This window comes from Neovison vison, chromosome X (assembly GCF_020171115.1).
Source record: "Neovison vison isolate M4711 chromosome X, ASM_NN_V1, whole genome shotgun sequence".
NCBI lineage: Eukaryota > Metazoa > Chordata > Mammalia > Carnivora > Mustelidae > Neogale > Neogale vison.
In genome coordinates, this window is record NC_058105.1 from 99,660,954 (window position 1) to 99,685,008 (window position 24,055).

General features: G+C 40.1%; 1 pseudogene; it reads right to left on the reverse strand.

The window, feature by feature from the left end:
- Positions 1-764: 764 nt before the first annotated feature.
- Positions 765-1,280, reverse strand: LOC122896674 (annotated as a pseudogene).
- Positions 1,281-24,055: the final 22,775 nt, after the last annotated feature.

Below are 24,055 nucleotides of genomic sequence, written 5' to 3' on the forward strand. Positions count from 1 at the left end.
TATTAGAGATCTAGATTTTGTCAGATTCATGAACAAAATTTTAAAAAGCAGGCATAATACTCTGGAAAAGAGCATAGAGTTTCCTCAAGAAGTTGAAAATAGAGCTACCTTATGACCCAGCAATCACACTACTGGGTATTTACCCTAAAGATACAAATGTAATGATCTGAAGGGGCACGTGCACCTGAATGTTTATAGCAGCAATGTCCACAATAGCCAAACTATGGAAAAAGCCTAGATGTCTGTCAGCAGATGAATGGATAAAGACACACACACACACACACACACATACACACACACACACACAATGGTATATTATGCAGCCATCAAAAGAAAAGGAATCTTGCTATTTGCAATGAAATGGATGGAACTAGAGAGTATTATGCTGAGCGAAGTAAGTCAATCAGAGAAAGACAATTATCATATGAACCCCCTGATATGAGGAATTTGAGAGGCAGGATGAGGGCCTTGGGAGGGGGTAGGGAAGGAAAAAATGAAACAAGATGGGATCCAGAGGGAGACAAACCATAAGAGACTCTCAATCTCACAAAACAAACTGAGGGTTGCCAGGGGGAGGGGGGTATGGAGAGTGTGGTGGGGTTATGGACATTGGGAAGGGCATGTGATATGGTGAGGGCTGTGAAGTGTGTAAACCTAACAATTCACAGACTTGTACTTGTGGGGCAAATAATACATTATATGTTAATAAAAATAATTAATATAAAAAGGAGCCATGTATAAACTAGCAGCTCCCAGAAACTTTTTCAAGTTTTATCTTCAGAACTTGACTCAATTCGGTTTGCTTCATTCTTGGAAGCTTCATCACGATTCTCCACAAGATCTGGAACGTCATCACCTTCCTCCTCTCCGGCAGCAAGTGGGGCTTTTCCGTCCACAGACTGTGTGGGCAGAACTTCAGCCAGTCTTCTTCAGCTAGTCAGACTGTCTGCACCAATTTGGTTTAAGACAGTGGGTAGCGTTTCTGTCAGCTGCTTTGTCTCAGCATGGCCCAAAATGGTGAAAGTGTTCGTCACCGGCGATGCCTGAACTTTGGGGTTCTGAGAGTGGATCTCTGTTCCTTGGTTTGTGAACATATTCACTTCTTCAATACCAGACATACTGTTTACCCCTAACTTCTTTAAGGAGAACTGAAGTTTTTTTTATCATCCACTGTAGCTGTTCTATGAACCACCTTCTTCAGGCAAGCAGTTTCTTTCCCACCAATGCACACTTGTGCTTGCAGTTTGGAGTTTATCTTGGTTCATGGTAGTTACTTTCATCTTGTTGTTGTGGAAATGGGATACCGCAGGGGGAATGGGGTTGGCGCTCAGGGGGTCTCGGGACCAGCTGAGATGAGGTGTTGGTACTGATACATTTTTTAAAAACTAAAGTCCGTAGTTTATATCAGGATTCTTTTGTTATGTTTTATACTCTATGGATTTTGAAAAACGCATAATGACATATATCCAGCATTACAGTACCATACAGAACAATAATTTCACTGCTTTTAAAAATTGCCTATGCTGGGCTCCTGGGTGGCTCAGTTGGTTGAGCAACTGCCTTCGGCTCAGGTCATGATCCTGGAGTCCTGGGATCGAGCCCTGCATCGGGGTTCCCTGCTCAACGGGAGGGAGGCATGGGGGTCTGCTTCTCCTTTTGACCTTCTCCCTCTCATGCTTGCTGGTTCTCATTCTCTCTCTCTCTCTCAAATAAATATATAAAATCTTTTTTAAAAATTGCCTATGCTCTACCTATTAGCCCTCTCACTCTCCCTATGAATGAACTCCCCCCTCCCCACCCAGCAACCAATGATCTTTCTACTGTCTCCACAGTTTTGCTATTTTCAGAATGTCATTAGTTGGAATCATTCAGTATGTAGCCTTTTCAGATTAGTTACTTTCACTCAGCAATATGCATTTAAGTTTCCTCCATTCTTTTTGTGGTCTGACTGTTCATTTTTTCCCCAAAAGATTTTATTTCAGAGAGAGAATGTGTACCTGCATGCACACATGCAAGCCTGAGTGGGAAGAGGGAAGCAGATTCTCCACTGAGCAGAGAGCGTGATGAGGGGCTCGCTCCCAGGACCCTGGGATCATGACCTGAGCTGAAGGCAGACACTTAACCAACTGAGCCACACAGGTGCCCCTTGATGGCTCATTTCTTTTTAGCAATGAATAATATGCCATTGTGTGGATGTACCACAGTTTACACCTGTTGAAGCACATTTTGGTTGCTTCCAAGATGTGGCAATTATGAATAAAGTTGCCATATATATCCATATGCTGGTTTTTGTGTGCACCTAAGATTTCAGCTCAATTGGGAAAACACCAAGAAGAATTTTTGCTAGATCTTATGCTTAAACTACATTTATTTTTGTAAAAACCATCCAAACTGACTCTACCTCTTTGTACTCCCATCAGCAATGAATGATAATTCCTGTTGCTCCATCTCTTTACCAGTACTTGGTGTTGTGATTATTTTGGATGTTAGTCATTGTAAAAGGTATGTGGTGTCTTAATTAGCAATTTCCTAAGGACATGATGCTGAGCACGTTTTTAGAATATATTTTATTCAAGTAGAATTGTCGCACAATTTAGAGCATATTTTTATAGGATTATTTGCAACTTGTATATCTTCTTTTGATGAGGTGTCTATTCAGATTTTTTGCCTATTTTGTTAATCAGTTTTTTTTTCTTACTGTGTTTTTAAAATTCCTTGTATATTTTAGATGTTTTATCTTACAAATGTTTTGCAAACATCCCAAGTGTGTGGCTTTTCATCTGCTAATATTATCTTTCACAGAGCAGTTTTACATTTTAAATAAGTGCAACTGTTTTTTCCTGAGTCATGCTTTTGGTATTGTATCTAGAAAGTCCCGGTCAACCCCAAGGTCACCTAGATTTTTTTATATTATTTTGCATTTTAAATGTAGGTCATGATCCATTTTGAATTAATTTTTGAGATTACAACATTTGTATCTAGATTCCATTTTTTGCATGTGGATGTCCAGATGTTCCAGAACCATTTGTTGGAGAGATTATCTTTTACCTCTTTGTCAAAGTCCAGTTGACTATATTTGTGGTTATCAATTTCTGGGCTTTCTAATCTCTTCCATTCCATTGCTCTATAGAGCTGTTCTTTTCTAGTACCATAGACTATCTTGATCATTATAACTTTATGTCAGATTTTGAAATGAAGTAGTGTGAATTTTCCAACTGTGCCCTTCTTCAGTCCTTCAGTATTATATTGGCTAATCTAGGTGTTTCACCTTTCCACATAAACTTCAGAATCAGTTTGCCAATACCTACAAAATTGCTTATTGGGATTTTGGGTGAGATTGAATGGATTGAGTTAAGAATAATGGATATGGTAACAATACTGACTCTTCTAAATCATGAACATGGGGGCACCTGGGTGGCTCAGTGGGTTAAAGCCTCTGCCTTCGGCTCAGGTCATGATCTCAGGTCCTGGGATCCAGCCCTGCATAGGGCTCTTTGCTTGGCAGGGAGCCTGCTTCCTCCTCTCTCTGCCTGCCTCTCTGCCTACTTGTGATCTGTCTCTGCCAAAGAAATAAATAAAATCTTTTAAAAAAAATCATGAACATAAATCAGCTTTCATTTGGATCTTGATTTTATTTTTCACCAATGCTAAATAGTTTTCTGCATAGAATTCCTGTACATATTTTGTTAGTCTTCTACATTTATTTGGTGCCATTATAAACAATATTTTTGGTGCCATTATAAACAATATTTTTTTAAAGTTCAGATTTTAATTTTTCATTGCATATTGATTTCTGTATACTGACCTGGTATCCTGAAACCTTGCTTTATTTGCTCAGGAGTTCCAGAGTTTTTTTTTTTTTCCTAAGAGTTTCCCAGAAGACTGAGGATTTTCTAGATAAATATCTCTGAGGGATGCCTGGGTGGCTCAGTCAGTTGGGCATGGGCCTTTGGCTTGGGTAGTGCTCTCAGGGTCCTGGGATTGAGTCTCGTATCAGGCTCCCTGCTCAACAGGGAATCTGCTTTTCCCTCTGCCCCTGCCCCTTGCTTGTGCTCTCGCTCTCTCTCTCAAATAAATTCTTTTTAAAAAATCTGTAAATAAAAACAGTATTATTTTTTCCTTTATAATCTGAATAGCTTTTTATTTCTTTTACCTATCTTATTGCACTAGCTTAAACTTCCAGAATGATGTTAAGAAGGAGTGTAAGAGAGGATACCTTTTCTTTGTTCCTTATTATGGAGGTAAGCACCACATTTCTCACCTATTAACTATAAATTTTGGAAATACTCTTCTAAGAATTTTTAAATTTTTTAAAAATCTTTTTTCCCCAAAGATTTATTTATTTATTTGACAGACAGAGATCACAGGAAGGCAGAGAGACAGGCAGAGACAGAGGAGGAAGCAGGCTCCCTGCGGAGGGGAGCCCGATGCGGGGCTCAATCCCAGGACCCCTGGGACCATGAGCTGAGCCGAAGGCAGAGGCTTTAACCCACTGAGCCACCCAGGCACCTCAAGAATTTTTAATTTTAAGTGATCCCTATACCCAACATGGGGCATGAACTCACAACCTGGAGACCAGGAGTCACATGCTCTACCGGCTGAGCTAGCCAGGTACCCCTAGATATTCTTTATAAACGTGAGAAAAGTTATCTATTCTTAATTTGCCAAGTTTTTATTGTGAATGCATGTCATATTTTGTCATAGGCTTTTTCTGCAGAAACTGATATGACTGTACAAGTTTTATTCCTTAACCTATCGATATGGTGATTAACACTGATGATTTTCAAATGTGAACCAGCCCTTCATGCCTGTAATAAATTGCCGATGGTTGTTGTTTTATTTTGTTTTTGTTTTCTTTCTCATGTTTACCCTGACTCATGTTTTCCGTGCTTCCTGGATTTGTGGTTTGGTGTCTGTCAATAACTTTGGCAAGTTCTAAGCCATGAATACTTGAAATATTTTTTTGTTCTGTTCTTCTTCCTGCTTTTGACACTCCAGTTACACATAATTTACAGATTTTGATATTGTATGTCTGTTCTTAGATGATGAGTTTATTTTTCTCTTTGAATTTAAGTTTGAGAGGTATCCACTATCGACAGATAAGCCACTAAAGATTTTCTTCTTTTCTTTTTGTTCTTATTTTTTAAGATGTATTTATTTGAGAGAGAGAGAGTGCAAGTGGGAGGGGGAGAGGGAGAGAGAATATCAAGTGGACTCCATGCTGAGCAGGGAACTGGATGTGGAGCTTGATTCCAGGACCCTGAGATTACAACCTGAGCCGAAACCAAGAGTCAGATGCGTAACCGACTGCACCATCTAGGCACCCTCCCTTTTTACTTTTTAAAATTTTATTTATTTAAACTAATCTGTACAAGCAACATGGGGCTCAAACTTACAACCCTGAGATCAAGAGTTTCATACTCTTCCAACTGAGCTAGCCAGGTGTCCCTGCAGGTTTTCGTCATTTCTGATACTGTTTTTTGTTTGTTTCTAGAATTTACTTTTGATTTTTTCTTAGCATTTTCATCATTTTGCTTACTCTACCCATCTACATCCATTCTTTCATATTGTCATTTTCCCCCACTACCACTGTTAACATATTAATCATACTTATTTTAAATTTCCTTTCTAATAATTCCAACATCTGTGCCATATGTAATTCTCATCCTGATATTTGTTTTATTTCTTCAGACTGTTTTCCCTTACCCTTTATCAAGCCTTTCCATTTTGTGTTGACATTTGGACATGTTGTATCAGGTAATGGAAACTAAGGTAAACAGGCATTTAGGGTGTATACGTGTGTGTGTGTGTGTGTGTGTGTGTGTGTTTGTGTGTGTGTGCACGTTTTGTTTTTTGTTTGCAATTAGTGTGTTTTTATGTTAATCTTGCTAGGGGTGTGCCTGTGCTTAATGTTTGGTGTAGCTGTAGTTGCGAGACATTTATAACTCTTATAGCTTACTTTTTTTCCTCTTCTTGAATTTTGGTTTCCTTGAGTATACCTTCTCGGGGGGGGGTCTGTCTTGTGGCTCTTTCAACTGTTATCCACTCATCATACTGGAGCTCTGTTGGGGAAGCAGTAACATATGGGAATGGGAGCCCTATTCTACAGTTTTTTTGCTTAAATCTAAGTCTTTGAGTGGCCCTGTGTATTGTGGCCTTTGCAAGAGTTTCTCCAGTGGTATAGCTTTCCACTCACCCACTCAGCTTCATATTGCCTTCCTTGGTTGCATCATCCTCACCTATTTCCTTGAAGCCCTGAATCTTGTTGACTGTGCTCCCTTGTCCCCATCTCCTCAAATGCCTTCTATGACAAGGAAGAGTGGAGGAAGCTGGGATGAGAGTAATTCCCTCTTCTTAGCTGGGGTAAGTCTTTGGAAAGTCCCCTTCCCTGTAGAATTTTGTTATGAAGAAGGCTTAGAATAGATTTTGCAATGGTTACTCTTCTCTTTTCCTTGCCAGAGCCAGGAGGGGATGGTTATTGAATCTCACCATGACAGTCTGATAAGGCTCTTAGAGACAAAGACCATAAAAGTGTAGAGAGTGTCCTAAGACTGTGGCCCTCCAAGAATTTCTCACCCTCATGCTAATCCACACCCAGCCCCTGCTGTTCGTCAAAGTTGCTATTTACATGTGCCTACCAGTCATGGTTCCATTAACTTCTTCTCCAGGTAAACAGATCTTGGATGTGTCTCTCTGGATATGCTTGTCTATTCAGATTTTGAGGTAGCAGTTTGCTCTGTGATCTTAGTCCTCTGACAGGCCCAAGAAAAGTCATTAATTTTCAGTTTATCCAATTTATTCTTGTAAGAATAAGACCAACAAAGGGCAAACATTTCTATGTATAGACTAGGATACTTTTTTCTATGGAAGTCAAATATAAAATATGTCTTATTCTAGTCTGTTCACAAAATTAATATTCAAAGTTAAAATGCTTTTAGGAAGAAAGTTTTATGTCTGAGAACACATAAGGCAAAAGTACACTTGCACTAAACTTAAGCCACTATAATTGTGTCTGTTTGAATTTGGTTCCAGCAAACATTTATATGCTTTAGACTGTGTGTGAAAGTGCCACTGTGCTCCACCAGACTCAGGGAACTGACATTCAGGTATAGATAGACCAGCAAATAAAGAATATAGGCTATAAAGAAATATAAGCATGATGTTACAGGAAAAGTAAGATGATGCTCAATATAAAAATGCAATTTCAGGGTCAATTTTCCATGCATTCATTTCCATGCAATTTCAGGGTCAATTTTCCATGCATTCATTTAGTTCTAAGCACTTCAAAATGTTCTCAGTAACGGTGTTTGTTCCCTGCAGACCATGTGACTTTGGAAGATGTAAGGGACATATGTTAGAAGGAGTTCTGCACATAAATTACATTAACATCAGGGTTAATCCCCATTTCCCTCATCAACTCAGTGAAAAACATCTCTAATATTGACATTTCCCTATCTTCTTATGGTCTAGTTTTTGATAGGAATACACATGTAATTCTCAAGAAAAGTACATGGATTGAAAGATCACAGCCTTAAAATGGGCAAAACAAAACAAAAACTATTATTGCATCCTTGAAAAACAAAACGCAATCTTTTGTCTCAGAAAGCAGAGACAGGCACTCTATAAAGAATAACAGAGTCACCTGATAGGCACCAGGACCTGCATTGCCTAGCAACCTTCTGTGATTTGCATTAAGTCAGCAGGCTCCATGGTACCAAGCATAAGGAAATCTCTGTACTATTCTTCAAAATATTTATTAATTTTTTGGCTTCTGAAGTTGGTACTCACTTATATCCCTTATTGTCCTCCTTGGCTAGGCAGGAATTAATATGTGGACCTCCTTTGTATTTTGACAACACAGACAGACCACTTGCTTACAAAAAAATGCTAAAACTCTGAGCTTTCAGGCCACTTAATAAAACTCATTTTTCTTATGCTCCCATTATTTTTCCTTTTCTCATACCCTCACCTTGAACACAATATATACCTCACTTATACACCACACAAGGTTTCTGATTTTTCTGGAAAACTTAACAAAAGTATTTCTTAGTTTTATAGTCTGTAAAAGGCTGAGGAAGACTAGAGCCTAAAAGAAAATACTTTAGTACTACCATAATTCTTTTATTTTTTATTTAGTTATTTTTACAATGGATATTTCTTTGTTAAGTTAATTATATTTTAAGATTTTATTTGTGTATTTGTCAAAGAGAGAAAGAGAGTGCACAAACAGGGGAAGTGGCAGGCAAAGAGAGAAACAGACTCCCACTGAACAAGGAGGCCAATGCCGGAGTTGATCCCAGGAACCTGGGTTTATGACCTGATCTGAAGGCAGATGCTGAACCAGCTGAACCACCTAGGCATCCCCTACCATAACTTTTTAAAATATTTTTTAAAATTTGGGTACCTGGGTGGCTCAGTTGTTAAGTGTCTGCCTTCGGCGCAGGTCATGATCCCAGGGTCCTGGGATGGAGCCTCACATCAGGCTCCCTGCTCAGCAAGAAGCCAAGTGAGTTGGGGGAAATCGGACAGGGAGATGAACCATGAGAGACTGTGGACTCTGAGAAATAAACTGAGGGTTTTGGCGGGGGGGTTGGGAAGGCCTGGTGATGGGTATTAAGGAGGGTGTGTATTGCATGGAGCACTGGGTGTGGTGCATAAACAATGAATCTTAGAACACTGAAAAAAATAAATTAAAAAAAATAAGAATAAATGTAAAAAAAGGAAGTCTGCTTCTCCCTCCCCCACTTCCCCTGCTTATGTTTCCTCTCTCATTGTGTCTCTCTCTGTCAATTAAATAAACAAAGTTTTTTAAAAAGTACTTTTTAAAATTTACTTATTAGGTAATCTCTACTCCCAATATGGGGCTTGAACTCGGGACTCTTAAGATCAAGAGTCACATAATCTTCTGACTGAGCCAGCCAGACACCCCAGTACTACCATAATTTGAAATGGAAAACAATACCCCTTTCATGAAGATGGCACTGGAGGTGAAGAAGGAAGCCCTGGTCCCTCCCAAAGCTGAAGCCAAAGTAAAGGCTTTGAAGGCCAAGAAAGTGGTGCTGAAGGGCATCCACAGTCACAGAAAAACAGAAGATCCACACATCACCTACATCCCCATAGCCCGAGATGCTGCCTCTCCAAAGGCAGCCCAAATATCCCTGAAAACGTGGCCCCAGGAAAAATAAGCTTGACCACTATGCATCATCAAGTCCCCCCTTGACTACCAAGTCAGCCATGAAGAAAAGAGAAAACAACAACACACTTGTGTTAATTGTGGATGTCAAGGCCAACGAGCACCAGATCAAACAGGTTGTGAAGTTCTGTGACATTGATGTGGCCAAGATCAACATCTTAAACAGGCCTGATGAAGAGAAGGCACACATTCAACTGGCACCTGGCCAGAATGCTTTGGATGTTGTCAACAAAACTGGAATCATCTAAGCTGAGACCAGTCTGCTAAATCTAAATCTAAATTTTTCACCACAAAAAGATATAAAGATAAAAGGGAAACAATAAAAAAATAAAAATAACATCTTATTTTTATTCTTTAGGGGACTACCACTTGTTCTTTTTCACTAAACCAACAACCAAAAAAGACTGAGAGATAATGGGCCCAAATGGAAGACTTACCAGAGTCCCCTTCAGAAAATAAGCAGTGGTATTTCAGACTCAGCTTTCACGCCAAGTCCTGCTGCCAAACAAGCAGTGTTCCTTTCCTGCCCTCTCTCATTGCTCTTTCATTAAAAAGTGCAAAATTTAAGAGGACAAAAGTTTCTTACAATTCTTGACACACTGTATTCCTCTCCCCATACATTCGCTATCTTTAATGGCCTTTAGAATGTCTCTGTATCGGGGCGCCTGGGTGGCTCAGTGGGTTAAGCCTCTGCCTTCGGCTCAGGTCATGATCTCAGGGTCCTGGGATCAAGCCCCACATTGGGTTCTCTGCTCAGCGGGGAGCCTGCTTCCTCCTCTCTCTCTCTGCCTGCCTTTCTGCCTACTTGTGATCTCTCTCTCTGTCAAATAAATAAAGAAGAGCAAACTATACAACCTTTATTAAAAAAAAAAGTCTCTGTATCTCTAGCTTCCCCTTTCTAAATGCTACAACATGAAACTTGAGTGGTTTCCAGTGGGAGACCTTAGCCTTGTCCTGCACGCACTGGCTGGCTAGCAAGTATAATTACAGCTGGGACCAAGGCTGGCCTTGGCTATAGTCAAAGTTCAAGGCTGTCATACTTGAGCTCCATCTCTCCATTGGTAAGAACACTAGAGACAGTAAAAGATGAGAAAATAAGTCTTTACTTGCCCAGTTGCAGAGAGACATTGTTCTCTTCCTTTTTAAAGGGAATTTCTTGGTAATTATGAAAATGAAACCCTGTAGTTCTAGGTCTTTATGGCCTTATCAAGTATCTCCTGTGTCAGATGAGCTAACCATATCATCTGTTCTTCCTTGGAGAAGTGAGGGCACGTCTCCCCAAGTCAGAGCAGACTGGTGGAGGCAGTGGAATCGCTCCTGTTCTGTGGGGGATCAGAGCTGCCAGTATCTATGTCTACACATTCCCACTCGGTCCAATGGGGCTTATTTGAGGTAGATTTGAAGCATGCTTAAGAAATGTTAGCCTAGGGGCATCTGGGTGGCTCAGTGGGTTAAGCCTATGTTTTAGGCTCAGGTCATGATCCCAGGGTCCTGGGATAGAGCCCCGCATCTGACTCTCTGCTTAGCCGGGAGCCTGCTTCCCCCTCTCTCTCCGCCTGTCTCTATGCCTACTTGTGATCTCTGTCTGTCAAATAAATAAAATCTTGGGGAAAAAAAAGAAATGTTAGCCTAAAAATTTAGAGTACACTGTCTCCATCTGAGTGATTTTATCATTAAAAAGTTTTTGGAAGAGGGAACACAAGAAAAAAGCAGAGGCTAAATATACCAAATGTTCTCTGGGTCATTCTAGTATTTTCTTGTGAGAATAAATAAATGAATGTATGGATTATGGGTAACATACTGCTGAAAAATCTCTCTAGTCTTGAAAGCCACAGAAAAGAGGGGAACAAATGATCCACTTATTCTTTCATTTGGCATTCACTGATCATCTGAAGCCCAATGTCCAACACGTGATCAGAAATGCAAATGTTGAAAACAGCTTCTAGATGTTCAAGAAAGACACAGTCAACTGGGAACTAACATATGTTTGTCATAGCAAATTCTAGACGCTAGTTTAATGTGCTAGATAATTCCCAGGGATTATTAGATATCAAAAACTTTTACTCATACAAAATTACATATTTGGCTCTTCCCCACCTCATTCCCCATTATTCAGTTTATGCTATTTAAATCTGAAAAAAATCAAAGTATGTAAAGACATTATGTTTGGTAAGCACCCTGTAAGGAACATAGGTGAACTTGAACAAGGAGAACATGAGGCTTTCTCTCTTCCCACAAGTGAGCTAGAAATGGAACAATGAAGCAATTCTATACTATTGAAATCAAACACTTTATTTGAAATATCCAACAAATAGAGGCTATTATATTTTCTTGTCTTGAAATAGGTGCATGATTTCTTTTTTTTTTTTTTAAAGATTTTATTTATTTATTTGACAGAGAGAAATCACAAGTAGATGGAGAGGCAGGCAGAGAGAGAGAGAGGGAAGCAGGCTCCCTGCTGAGAAGCGAGCCTGATGCGGGACTCGAACCCAGGACCCTGAGATCATGACCTGAGCCGAAGGCAGCGGCTTAACCCACTGAGCCACCCAGGCGCCCCGGTGCATGATTTCTTCCACTTTCCATCTGGCTTGACATAAACAGACCCAACCCCAAATCTGAGAGAGACATCTTTGTCCCATAGCATGTCCTCCGTGCTCACGGCTTCCGCGGTGACCACTGCAACTCCCAGGGACTAGAATTGTTGACTGGGGCCATATTGTTGAAGGCACGTTGGCAAAGGGAAATAGCAATGGTGGGAGAGTCAATGAAGAGAACGTTGCTCTGCTATAGGTGGGTTGAACTTAGACTTTTAATTGAGGGCTTGAGAAAGGAGGGAATGATCCTCTGAGAATTTTTAATAAAATTTACCAGCCTGACTTCTGGTGACATGAGAGGGGTAAAGGATGGAATTTTTTTAAATGGCATCATACACATACTTCCAACCAAGATCATTTAATAAGGACACTTGCACAGAAACCTAAAGCAACAATAACAACAAACCAAAAAACAAACAAAGCCCTCCAACAAAACCACCACCACAACCACAACCACCACGACCCACGCTTCAACACTGGCCAAAACACATGAAAAACTAGTGTTCAAGGCATCATGCAATGAGACTGGGAGAAGAAACTGGTCAGCCAAACTACTGAGGAGGTGGATGGGGTAAATATGATTAAGAAGAGGCAACAGATTTCAAGAGAGGAAGCACTTAGACCAGCCAAGACTGTAAAGACCGATGAAGGGTGATGCTTTAGTTCGGGTTTTATTTTTTCATTTTTATGTGTTTTGTATCTGGTTTTGCCCAGACAGATGCTCCACATTTAAAGGTGAGATGGAGAGGCCCTAAATACAGTGCAATTTATAGCCCAAAGATCAGGAGATCAGGACCAGGAAAGAGGAATTTTTTTTTCAAGTGTATTTTATTTGACATTAGACTATATTCCCCAATTTCTCTCCATTGTGACATGTAGATGGCTTTAGATTGTTTTTGCGGTCACCCATGCTGAAGATTTTCAAAACACTAACTCTCATTTCTATAAGTTTTTGAGGAAAGAGGCATTTTTAAAAAATTATACACCGACCAGTGGGAGCTGTACTTGAAAGGGGAATACGGGGGCGCCTGGGTGGCTCGGTGGGTTAAGCCGCTGCCTTCGGCTCGGGTCCTGGTCTCAGGGTCCTGGGATCGAGCCCCGCATCGGGCTCTCTGCTCAGCAGGGAGCCTGCTTCCTCCTCTCTCACTCTGCCTGCCTCTCCATCTACTTGTGATTTCTCTCTGTCAAATAAATAAATAAAATCTTTAAAAAAAAAAAAAGTATTTAAGGGGAATACGGGTTCTGCAAGGAAGTTCAAGCCAAAGGAGTTGAATGCTAAAACGAACACATTTTCCCAGAAAGTTGCTGAGCTGTATTTCATTTTATCTTATACCGGATCTTTATAACCCAGACTGCTGTGGAGGAGTGCAAATTGTCCACTGAGTTGAGGTAGTAAATAACTCAGCCTGAATCCCAGTATGTCTTCAATTTTTCATAGTAGAGTTGAAAAGCAGATGTCGAAGAAGTAGTTATTTGGCTGTGTTTGGAGGATTTTCTTCTTAGCATTATCAGCGACCTCAGTAGGAAGAAAGTAATTTCACGAGCTAGTAACATTATTTAAATACACACACACACACACACACACACACACACACACACCTTACTTTTAGCATAAACACACAGGCACTCCCTCCCACTAAATGCTCTCCCATCTTTATGACATTAGTTTCCTCATTTATACCTGGGATTTTTGCCAAGCTTCTAGTGAAATAAGGCGTGTTTATGACTAAGACTGACTTTCACAGCTTCAAAAAACCTTTCAACTAGATAGTTGAGGAGCTTAACAAAATCTTCCTTCCCTAAAGTCACTATAATTCATGGAGATATCAGTGTCAGGCAATTTGAATTTCTTGTGGTTGTCAAGAGTTATGATCAGTAATTTATAGTTAGGGGATCTACTAAGAACACCTTTAGTTCTCTCTGGAGTTTGCCTAAAGACTAACTCAATTTTTTTGACCTCCTTTCATACCTTTAACCTTACGGTATCATCCTGTGAGGTTTTATATTATTTCTCCCAATGGAAAATAGAAAAGACTTCCATAGAAAAGAGCCTGATATTTAAAATGTTGACTGCTTCTTGGATACATGGTTTGGAAATACTTTCTCCCATTCAGTAGGTTGCCTTTTCATTTTGTTGACTGTTTCCTTCACTGAGCAGAAACTTTTTAGTTTGAAATAGTCCCACTCTTCATTTTTGCTTTTGTTACTTGGCTTTTGTATCATATTCAAAACTTCATTGCTAAGATCAAAGTCAAGGAGATTTTCCTCTATGTTCTTTGGTAGGAGTTCTGTGGTGTCAAGTCTTAAACTTAAGTCTTTAACACATTCTGAGTTGATTTTTGTATACAGTGTTAAGGATCTAATTTCATTCTTTTGCATGTGGATATCCCATTTTCCCAACACCATTTATCGAAGAGACTATTCTTTCCCCATTGTGTATTCTTGGCACACTTGGCAAAGCAAATACTACATAATCTCACTTGTATGTAGAATCTTAAAGTCAAACTTGTAGATTCAGAGTAGAACAGTGGGTTGCTAGGATCTGGGGGAGGGGTAAGGAAAATGGAGAGACGCTGGTCAAAGAATACAAACTTTCAATTATAAGATGAGTAAGTTCTGGGGAATCTAATGTACAGCATGGTGCCTGAAGCTAATAATACTATATCATATATTTGAAATTCACTGAAAGGGTAGATTACTTTTTAAGATTTTATTTATTTATTTGATAGAGACATCACAAGCAGGCAGGCAGAGGGTGGGGGAAAGCAGGCTCCCTGCTGAGCAGAGAGCCTGATGTAAGGCTCAATCCTAGAACTTGAGATCATGATCTGAGCCAAAGGCAGAGGCCTAACCCACAGAGCCACCCAGGTGCCCCCCGCCAAGAGAGTATATTTTAAGTGTTCATACCACACATAAAAAATGGTAAGTATGTGAGGTGATGAATATGTTAATTAGCTTGATTGTGGTGATTACTTCACAATGTATAGGGATATCAAACCATCACGTTATACTCCTTGAATATATATAATTTTCATTTGTCAATTATATCTCACTAAAACTAGGATAAAGTAAGTGTTCAGTGCTTTATAATGTTCCCATTTGCTAATGAGATCCAGGATTGCAATGTCACTAGCTATGCAATGTATTTGAATGTTAAAGTTTGCTTCAACATGCAAGGCCAAAATAATTTTGCTTTGATTTTGAACAGGTTACCAGCAAAATATTAATTCCCGGATAACTTAGCTAAAAGTTCAATTCCAGAAGAACTTCTGGAAACACTCAACCTGCTCTTATAACAGATTCTCCTTTTATTTTTTTTTTAAGATTTACTTATTTATTTTGAGAGAGAGAGAGAGAGAAAGGGAGTACAGGAGCATGAGTGGGGGGAGAAAATCTTGCCTGCAGACTCCCTGCTGAGTGAGGAGCCCAAGGTGGGGCTCAATCCCACAACCCTGACATCATGACCTGAGCCGAAATCAAGAGCTGGGTGTTTAACTAACTGAGCCACCCAGATACCCTCTTATGATAGATTCTAATAAGAAACACAAACATAAAACTCCTATAACCCTAAGCTTCAAGCACTACTTTGGAACTATAAGAAAAAATGGTAGTAAAAACAACACTACTGTATTTCCATATGGCTTCTCTACCAGGCCTACAAACTCTTAATTTACAGCCCTAAGATCAGCCAGGAAACTCTATTTCCTGATACTTATCATGGATTTTAAAATACTTTTATTGTAAAATTGATGATTAGTATAGAAAATTGAGAAAATGATAAAGAAGTAAAATAACCTAGAGTTCTATATTTTCCAGAGAACTTTATTTTTGTGTGTTTACTACAAATATTTAATGTCTTTTTGTCTTCACTATGTTACCTTGACCATTTTTTCATATCCTTAAGCATTCTGTAAAATCAAGTTTAATGTTTATAATGTTTTATTGTATTCTAGCAATACATAATTTATTTAACCATCTCACTATAGTTACAAACCTCTTTTTAACATTTTTTAATATTATAATGTGGTGCATGTACTGCAACATAATTCCCTGATTCACAGCAGATATATGCTTTATTAATATATTTATCTTTTTAGTCATCTACTATCCTTGTCTTGGCTCACCAACAGTCTCCATCATACTCTCTTAGAAACAGTGATTAGGGGCGCCTGAGTGGCTCAGTGGGTTAAGCCGCTGCCTTTGGCTCAGGTCATGATCTCAGGGTCCTGGGATCGAGTCCTGCATTGGGCTCTCTGCTCAGCAGGGAGCCTGCTTTTCTCTCTCTCTCTCTCTCTCTCTCTCTCTCTCTGCCTGCCTCTCTGTCTACTTGTGATCTCTCTCGGTCAAATAAATAAGTAAATCTTAAAAAACAAAACAAAACAAAAAGAAACAGTGATTAGGCAAAGGGTGTTAACATTACCTCAGTAGGTTAATCTAAGACATTTTGTGGTTTGACAGATGCTAGGAAAATAGGAGAAGAAATGCTCTTTTACCTCTAGAGTTGCTAAAGCAGAGAGGGTGGAACTCTGCAGCTACTGGGGGCCATGTTTTCTTCTTAAGAGGAAAACCATCTGAAGAATGAAGTCAAGTGAAATGATAGATGGAGTCCAGGACAGTCCTGGCATATTCTGGTTATTACTGCCTGAGCTTGGGCCCTGGATATTGCAACTCTTCCTTCAATCTTGTGAACTTCCTTAGTATTCTTTATAACTTTAGGAGCAGCCTCATTTCTACTTTTTGCTTGAATTATTTAGAGTTGGGTAATCATCACTTAAAACTGAAAAAAACTTATTTTGGTATCTCGTGATTTTTAAAAAGATTTTATTTATTTATTATTTTTTAAAGATTTTATTTTTTTTATTTGACAGAGGGAGACACAGCAAGAGAGGAAACAGAAGCAGGAGAGAGGGAAGAGAAGCAGGGGGAGTGGGAGAGGGAGAAGCACACTTTTTGCTGAGTAGGGAACCTGATACGGGGCTTGATCCCAGGATCCTGGGATCATGACCTGAGCCAAAGGGAGACGTTTAACAACTGAGACACCCAGGCACCCCTAAAGATTTTATTTTTAAGTAATCTCTACACTCAACATGGGGCCCGAACTCACAATCCTGAGATAGAGAATCACATGCTCCACTGACTGAGCCAGCCAGGTGCCCCTAATGATTTCCTCTTGAAGGCTGCTTTTTTAGGGGCAGACTTTACGGCTAAAAGAATAATAATATTTCACAGTTCTTCATATATACTCCAAAACTAAATTCCAGAAAATTAACATCGATATGTACTCCATTAGTAATGAACATATGCCACAGACCAGGTTTTCTTGAAAAATCCCCATATAATAATGCATCTGTGGGTTTGAGGCTGGTTATAACTCTGAATCTTCATTTTATTTATTTCACCAATAATTATAGATCAGCTGTTATAGTGTGCCAGGAATTGTCCAAAAATAAAGTATGAAGATGAAGAATACAAAAGCCAAATTTAAAAGAGTTCATGTCCAGTGGGGGAAGGAGAATATATCATCCAAATATATCATGAGGTGGTCCATGATATAATAATAATGTGCCTGAGAAGTGAGCAACCAGGAGGCTATCAGTACCCAGCCTGGCTTTGCAGGAGTGATAAAAGGTATAAAACCTCAATAGTATTTCTAATATAAGAAGTGTGGAGCAGGCATATCCATAGTAAAGATCTGAGAAAGCCTCAGAATCCCTAACAGAGTTAAAGGAGGGTATTTCTCTTGCAAAGCATTCAGGAAAATGACCATACAAAATGAGATGCATTTCTATACATTAAAATATCTGGAAAAAAATAAAGAAAGCAATCTTAACTGTAATAGCAGCAAAACCAATACAATACATAGGAACAAAGTTAACCAAGGATGTAAAAAAAAAATCCATACAATTAAAATAAGACACTGAGGAAAGAGGTTTAAAAAGACACAAATAAGTGGAAAGGTGGCCCATGTTCATGATTCAGAAAATTAATATTGTTAAAATGTTCATATTACCCAAAGTCATCTACAGATTCAATGTAACCTCTAACAAAATTCCAAAGGCATTTTTCACAGAAAGAGAAACAACCCCAATATTCCTATGAAACTACAAAAGACCCTGAAAATCCAGAGCAATATTGAGAAAGAACAAAAATGCTGGAAACACTGAACTTCCTGATTTCAAAATATATTACAAAGATACAATAATCACAAGAGTGTGGTACTGGCATAAAAAATAGGGACCGGGATGCATGGTGGCTCAATGGGTTAAGCTTCTGATTTTTGGCTCAGGTCATGGTCTTGGTGTCCTGGGACCCAGCCCCGAGTCAGGCTCCACACTCAGCGAAGAGTCTGCTTCTCCCTCTCCCTCTGCCCCTCCACTAACTCATGCTCATGCTCACGCTTTCTCTCTCTCTCTCAAGTGAAATAAATAAAATCTTTAAAAAAATAGACACTGACCAATGTCACAGAATTGAGATCCTGGAAATAAACACTTGCATATATGGTCAACTAATATTTGAGAAAGGAGCCAGTAATACTCAATGGGAAAAGGACAGTCTTTTTAATTAATGATGCTGGGAAAACTGGATATTCACATGTAGTAGAATGAAATTGGACCCATATCTTACATCAGTCACAAAAATTAACTTGAAATGGATTAAAGACTTAAATTGAAGATGTGAAACCATAAAACTTCAAGAAGTGAACATAGGGGAAAAGATCCTTGATATTGGTCTTGGCAATGACGTTTTGGATGTGACACAAAAAGCACAAGCAACAAAAAACAAAAACAAACAAGTGGGACCATGTCAAATCAAAAAGCTTCTGCATAACAAATGAAACAAAATGAAAATGGAACCCATGGAATCGAAGAAAATACTTACATACCATGTATTATATAAAGGATTAATATACAAGAAACTCCAACAACTTAAAAGCAAAACAAACAAAACAACAAAATCTGACTGAAAATATGCAGAGAACCTGAATAGATATTTTTCCAAAGAAGATATTCAAATGGTCAAGATGTGTATAAAAATATACTTAACATCCTTGTAGACATTTGCCTGAAGAATCATGAGATGCAACACAAGATTAGAAATGGTGGTGTGGAATGTTCCGGGTATAAGGGGCAATGACTCTCTTCTTTCCTTCTTAATGGTCCATGGTTCCAAACAGATAATAGACAACATTCAAAACCTCAACTGGTACCCCAAGAGAACATGCACATTATCTGAGAGAGAAATTACTGGGAGATCTGTAGATATCAAAGCAAGTTCAAGGGAATGATGTAACAGAAGGTGCATTTTGGACTTGCTTTGGGATTCAACTGAGTTTGTGAATTTCTCCTGATGGCAAGGTGAGAAGAAACAAACTTAAAGACAATACTGAGTAAGTTTTAACACTTTAGATGCCAGCAGGGGACCAACATAGAACAAGATGGAGATAAAAATGCTGTCTCCCCACCAATGACATAGTAGCATATGTGTGAGCCAGGAGATTAGACATCAATCCCAAAGAGTTGGAGTCCAAACCCCAAATTTTCCTTAAAACCTAAATGAGAACTCACCAAAGTAACGAGGCTTATCTGGATGGCACAATAAGATCCTAGTGATGACAATGTCATCATCATTACATCAGAGAGCACAAGGGGCTAGGGTAGAGTGTGCTGTGATAGAGAGTAATTTGTGGAAAGACAAAACTTACATTCTGTCACCTAATGCCTAAGTCTGTGGTCTATCAATTTACATCGCTATGTTTTCTTTAACCAAGTCTACTCTAAATAGAATATTGGATGGATGATTTTCTAGATTTTCATGTATTATTATAAATACCTACCCAGTACTATATAAAAATTAAAGATTTCAGGAGCACCTGGGTGGCTCAGTTGGTTAAGTGTCTGCCTGTAGCTCAGGTCATGATCCTAGGGTCCTGGGATTGAGTCTTAACATTGGCCTCCTTGTTCAGCGGGGAGCCTGCTTCTCCCTCTACCTGCCACTCCCCCTGCTTGTGTGCTCGCACTCGCTCTCTCTGTCTCTCTCTCTCTCTCTCTCTGTGAAATAAATAAGTAAAGTCTTTTTAAAAATTAAAGATTTCCTATATTTTACTAGCTGGAAAAATGTTACGGGCAAATTCTAAATTATGCTTTTTGGGAGTCAAATGATCAATAGTCCTTACTAATCGTCAATATAAAAAAATAAATGGATCACCTACAATAGTATAGGAATAGGACTTGTTTGTAATATAAACCCCTTCCAATGTTTACTTATGACTACTTGTTCTCTCTTTAAGGCAAATCAAGTTACTCCAGGAGACAATGATCACAGCCCCCATTGGATCCCACCTTCTGGTCCTTGGCCGTTCTCATAGCAAGCCAACTCAGGACAGGGTCAGTTCTATCTTCTAGTTTCTGCCCTTCCAGGTTATACACAGCTGTTATACCCCTTTCCCTGCTTACTGGTAATTTTTTTCCCCTTTAGCAAGAAGCAGGTTTTCTTCTGGAAAATATCCTGGAGAACTTGGTTTTTAAAGTTTAATGACTCTTACAAGAACTCGTGATTTATAACAACAACAACAACAAAACAGCTTCATAAACCAGTTACATGTTATGCACAATACAAATATTTAGGAGTACTGATCTCCTTAATTATCACTGTTTTCATCCCTTCTCTAAAATACCATTTTTCCTTTGAGAAGCCTAGCATGCCCTCTGTGAGGACATGGCTCACAAGGGTTGCAAGAAAATCTCTTATGCTTCCTTGTGTTGATGCACCACACCTCAAGAATGAACGTCTCCCCTCTTCTGACTGCCACCGCCTCAGAGTCACCAAGGTAATAAGAACACTCTTGATGACCTGCTCCCTTACTGATGGTTCCTTACTTCCATGCTTGAGACCCAATCATTTCACTCCTTAGCTTTTCCCAGAATGTAGCAACTACATTGAGGAATGCCTTCTCTTTCCCTCATTCTTGCTGTCTTCTTGTAGGAGTTTATGGTAACCTACCAAGTGTATTGTCCCACAAGGATGCAAGATCTTCTTTTTATGATCCTGTGTAGGTTCTGATGTTTAAAGATTAGAACTTTTATTTCAGATGACTAGAGAGGAAGAGATAGCCTGTGTTCACTAAAGTGATGGGTTCGTTGAGAAGGTTTTACATCCATTTGCAAGGGACAAAAGGCATCTTTATTTTGATTTGCTTTTTTGTTCTTGTTAAATAAGACTAGAAATAACTCACAAGATAATCATGGCCACTGTACTCCTTTAAGAAAGGAGTAGTCTGTTAACAATATATGATGGAAATAAGCAAAGGTAATTTATAAAGAAAAATGTATACTATTCTAATAATAATTACTGCTATCATTCATACTACCCTATCACATAATTCTCACTTTAAGTATTTAAGTAGATTTCCAGATAAATTCTACACTCCTTCAAGAAAGAGGAAGACTATCACGTGTTTTAATTTTATCTGGGATACCTACCAAAGGTCTTTTCATACAATGGGACTTTCATATATATGTATTGTAGGTATGTGTGTGTGTGTATGTATATATACATATATATACTAAATACGTCATAATATGGAATATATACATATATTATATCTCATGCATAGATCTAATATTTTCATACTTGGTGTAATTCTTATTTCAATAGACAATTTCTTTTTTCAGTAGGGAGAGAAAGCCAAATAAAAAGATTTAAAATCCTAGAGCCCCCCGTGAGACTTGGAAGCATCAATGGCACTATGAATTCCGAAGCCGTGTGCTAAGCAAACCCGCGGAAAGGGGTGAGCGCGGAGCCGCGGACTGGACTTGGCAGAAGAGCCCCCAGTGGGGTGGGGTGGGGGGCGCCCGGGGACAGAAGGACACTGGAGCAGGTGTCCTGATGTCTAGTGAAGACTCTCCCCGGGGCGGGAGGCAAATCCCTCCCTTTCCACATGCGGAAGCCGCGCCCGGGGCGCCTCCAGCCTCCCTCCAGGCGTCCCCAGCGTGGCAGACTCGGACCCTGAAGCCGCTGTACGACGGGCGCCCCGCGGTCCGGACGGGCAGGCCGTGGCGCTGCGGCAAGGGGAGGGCGCGAAGGCGGGACGGCGCCCTCTGCATCCCGCACGCAGCTCTCGCCCCCGGCCGCGTGGGACCTGCCGCCCGAAACAAGCGCGTGCCGCGCGGAAGCAGCCGTCGGGCGAGAGGCTGGGCCGCCGGCCTGGCCCCCGCGCTCATCGAGGCTCATCGAGGGTGACTGCGCGGCACTAATGCCGCGGAAGCAGTTCCCGAGGGAAGGACGCGACGGTGGCGGCGTGTGGTTTCCACGATTAGGCTTCCAGACCTGACCGAAAGGCTGGAGCGGGGCCGAGTCCCCGAGTCTCTGTGCCGCGGCCTGCGGAGAGGGGCTCGCGGCGCTGCCCGCGCGTTTGCGCATTTCTGCACTGTGGCTGCGCGCCTGTCCTCGGCCGTCCCGACCTCTCCGCCCGCTCACTCTCTCATCAGCATCCCATGCTGTGGCCGTCCGCTCGCCCGCGGACATTCTCCACCGACCTCTCGCTGACTCCGACACCCAGGACCCTAAACACCCTCCGAGCACGGGACGCCCTTCTCAACTGCCTTCGAAGCGGGTTCTCCTCCTCGCCTTTCCCTTCCCGCCTTCCGTCTCATTTCCGTGGCTTCATCTATGTCCGCCGAAGACCTTAAACTGCGTTGCACGGTACACAGTCTGGCCCCTTCAGGATCAAAAGTGAATTATCTTTGCCTTAGTTTCCCCCTTTGGTAAGAGGTCGGAGGATGCCTATAGGGAAACCAGGCAGGACATTAAACCAAATTCTTCCATAATCCACATTTTTCTTTCTTTAAAAAAAAAAAAAACAAAAACAAACAAACAAACAAACAAAAAACCATTTTATTTATTTGACAAAGAGAGAGAGAGCATGCGCAAGAGAGGGAACACAAGCAGGGGGAGTGGAAGAGGGAGAAGCAGGCTTCCCGCTGAGCAGGAAGCCCAACACAGGGCTCCCTCCCAGGACCCTGGGATCACAACCCGAGATGAAGGCAGATGCTTAATGACTGAGACACGCAGGATCCCTCAACCCACATTTTTCTAAATGGATTACTAAATGCATATTGCTAATCACATCATTTCGTGTATGCAAAACAAACCAAGAGAGGGAATCAAGATGTCGTTATCCACTGCTAATTACAGATTAGAGGATTAAGTTGGAAAGAATCTCACTGTAGGAAAATGGTAAAGGGGGAAAAAAAAATCAAGAAGCCCAATATTGTTACATTCAACAGAGACAACAAGAAAACAGTTTAAGCCTTTCTTCAAAGGATTTTAGAAGCAATTTGATGGATTTTTGCAATCCAATTAGCGGGGGTTTTCTGTTCATTTGTTTGTTTGTTTAATAATCAAAAGTTCAAACTCTACCATCAGTACATTTCTAAAGCAAAAGAACTCAGGGAATGGCAGAATCTCTCAGCACAGACGAAAAGAAAAGGGGCTCAATAGTTTTTATAGCAATGGGTTCCTTACCATGAAATTCTCGATTTCGGTCCCAGTTGTGCTACCTTCTGTGGACTATCCTCTACTCCCTCATGGTATTATAAGCTTTACACCAGAGCCATCTAGATAGGTGCACTTTCCCAATGTGACTCTGAAACCTTATTGGTCATGCTAAATTCATCTTAGCCTACAAAGTAGAATACATGTTCTTGTGCCACAGAAATGTATTTATTCATTTTTAGGTGTTTTGAGGGATAAATTATGTCACTGCATAATGCAACATAACAATTCCATGCCTCATTGTGCTCGCTATACTGATTGAACTTGTTCGCCAAGAGAGAGGTTTTGAAAGTTAACAGCTTTAAATCTCCAAACCCAGTCAATTTATATTATCTATCAAACAAACATGGTGTGGCCTGGAGAAGTCACAAGAAAAAAAATGGGGCCTTTTGCTGAAAATAAATAGCGTTTACATTTCTCTAAGTCTCCATCATTAAGGAATAAAATGATTCTTCTTTTAATTTAAACTAACAGTTTTAACTGGGAGAATAGAAAATAGAATTTTCCTACTATTTTTGAAATTATATTGGCATACCTCATCATTTGCTTGATTCATGTCCTATAACAATGTAGCTAGCCTGTCTAAAACTTCCAGTATTCTTCAGTTGATATGGAAATAACTAATCATGAATATTTACAAAAATGGGAATAATATTTCTTTAGGTGAGATACGATGAGCTCAGTTTTGTGGGAAAAGAACCAGAAAAACCCAGAA